Source organism: Mustela putorius, unplaced genomic scaffold (assembly GCF_011764305.1).
Source record: "Mustela putorius furo isolate JIRA1106 unplaced genomic scaffold, ASM1176430v1.1 tig00003845_pilon_pilon_pilon, whole genome shotgun sequence".
Lineage (NCBI taxonomy): Eukaryota > Metazoa > Chordata > Mammalia > Carnivora > Mustelidae > Mustela > Mustela putorius.
Genome location: NW_025421998.1, coordinates 94338110 through 94341038, shown reverse-complemented (window position 1 = coordinate 94341038; position 2929 = coordinate 94338110). Strand labels below are relative to the sequence as shown.

Sequence of the window (2929 nt, the reverse complement as noted above, 5' to 3'; positions counted from 1 at the left end):
GAGTGGCTAAGCTAAAATTAACAACACAGGAAACAACAGATGTTGGTGAGGATGTGGAGAAAAAGGAACACTTTGGCACTGTTGGTGGGAATGCAAACTGGTACAGCCACTGTTGAAAACAGTAGGGAGATTCCTCAGGAAGTTAAAAATAGAATTACCCTATGATCCAGCAATTGCATTACTAGGTATTTACCCAGATGATACAAAAATACTGATTTGAAGAGACACATGTACCTCAATGTTTTTAGCAACATTATCAAAATAGCCAAACTATGGAAAGAACCCAAATGTCCACTGACTGATGAACGAATAAAGAAGATTTGGTGTGTAGATATGTTTCCTGTGGATTCTGCCACATTTTTAGAAGAGGTTAAAAATGTCATGGTATGCACAAGAAGCAGGCAAAGGAGTTCTGAGGGAGCTAATCAGGGAGGTAGAACAAACCATCTGGTCTACTCTTGGCCAGGAAATCTGGGAGAGACACAGGAGCTAGGGGGCCTCGAGGAAGGTATATAAACAGATATATATATACACACACACATATATATGGAAGGAATACACATATGTGTATATATACATATAATGGAATATTACTTAGCTATCAAAAAGAATGAAATCTTACCATTTGCACTGATGTGGCTGGAGCGAGAGTGTATTATGCTAAACAAAGTATGTCAGCTACAGAAAGACAAAGACCATATGATTTCACTCATATGTGGAATTTAAGGAAAGAAACAGATGAACATAAGATACGGAGGCAAAAAAGAGAGAGGGAAACAAACTGTAAGAGATTCTTAACTATAGAGAACAAATGGAGGGTTGACGGAGGGAGGTGGGCAGGGGATGAGCTAAATGGGTGATGGGCATTAAGGAAGGCACTTGTGATGAGCACTTACATACAATTAAATCATTGTATGTAAGTGATGAATCACGAAATTCTACCCCTGAAACCAATATTACAATGTATGTTAATTAATTAGAATTTAAATAAAAATTTGAAACAAAGAAATAAATAAAAATAAAACAATTAGAAACCATAGATTTTTAAATAGACTATAAAAATAAAGATTGCATAGAATGCCAAAAAAAGATGAGTGTTCTAAAAAAGAAAAAAAATCACATATTTTATATATTTTTATTTTTAAATAGATATTGTAAGATGTATTGTAACTACGGAAGAATGTATAAACAAATATATCTGATTGAAAAATAATAATGAGATCTCCCATGCAGGAATCATCTGATTATAAGTTAGAGCACAATCAGTGTCTTAAAATTTCCTTGTACATCAAAAACCACTTGGTGTTGAAAATGATCATTTCAGATTGCATTATTGCTTTCAGATTACTCCAGTTCATGATGATGAGTCCATGATTGTCCTTAGGACATAGCTACCCCTTGAGGATTTAACAGCAGCGTTTCATGACATCTTGAAAGGCCTTTATAAATTTGTCATTCCTGAGGGTGAAGATGAATGGGTTCAGAAAAGGGGTCACCACTAAAACCATCAGTGATGCTACCCTGTTGTACTCAGCTGCCTGTGTTTGCTTGGGTTTCACATACAGGAACAAGCAGGTGCCATAGCCGATCACAACAAAGGTGAGTGGGATGCACAGGTAAAGAAGGCTTTCCTCCGACCAGAGGCTGAAGGGATCCTGAGGATGGTGGGGATGATGTAGGTGTAGGAGATGACTGTAGGGATCAAAGGACTAATGATAACAAAAACAGCCATTAAAAAAAGAATAAACTGTGTGAAACGGCTGTCATCACAGGATAATTTAAACAATTACCCCCAGTCACATAAAAAATGATCTACCACATTTGATTTGCAGAAGGTAAGCTGAAATGTGGCACAGAGGGGCCAGATTTGAAATAGGAACCCAAACACCCATGACACAATGACCACCCAGATGTAGGTGTGGCTGTTCATAATGATGTTGTACCTCAGGGGGTTACAGACAGCCCCATAACGGTCCACAGCCATCGCTCCCATTAATATAAATTCTGATGTGCCCAAAGAAAGGTACAAATATAATTGTGCACTACATGCTGTCAAAGATATTGCCTGCATCCCAGGAAGCAGTAACCCCCAGAGCATCAAGGGGACAGCAACTGATGTGATCAGGATCTCTAGAACAGAGAGGTGGCCAAGGAAGAAATACATGGGGGACTGCAGGCGTTTATCAACACAGACAATCACAATGATGAGCATGTTCCCCATGACTGTCACTGAGTAGAAGAGGAAGAAGGTAGTAAATAAGGTATGGCGTAATTCTGGGGAGCCAGGGGAGCCTAAGGGATAGAATTCAGTGGCACTAGAGTGACTCCCCAACATTTAGTTCTGAGCTGTTGTTCCTTGTGAAATCTAAAGAGTAAAAAAAGAGATCACAGGGCTTCTGATCCAAAATAAAAACAGACTCAGGCAGAGAAAATATTCCCCTCCTGTTCACAGACTCCAGAACATGACTAGGAAGGGTTCAGATTCTATTGTCCCCTTTACATGATCACTGCTAAACTTTTCTTTTATTTTTTTAAGATTTTATTTATTTATTTGTTTGTTTGTTTGTTTGTTTTTTTTTATTTTCAGCATAACAGTATTCATTGTTTTTAGAATAATCATTATATAAGAAGAAAATTAAATCTAGCCAAGAAGATGAGCCCAGCTGCTAATGGCATATAGGCCCATAGGCAAGACAGATAGCCCCCTGCCCAGTATACCACCTGCATCTCTCAATCCACAGGTCTTCCAGCCTTCCACTGTGCTGTGAGTAGCCACCCTGTCACCTTCCTGACCAGTGCATTCCTTTTTACCACTAACTCCCTTCCATCTTGAATGTCCTAAACTATGTGGTCCACCAAATATATTCTGTCTGTGAGTCCTGCTCCAGAATCACACACTGTAGAAAAGACTTCCTGCCCAATCCTGCCC

The 2929-nt window shown here is 38.9% G+C and overlaps 1 pseudogene; it reads right to left on the bottom strand.

The window, feature by feature from the left end:
* Nucleotides 1-1406: 1406 nt before the first annotated feature.
* Nucleotides 1407-2335, bottom strand: LOC101673989 (annotated as a pseudogene).
* Nucleotides 2336-2929: the final 594 nt, after the last annotated feature.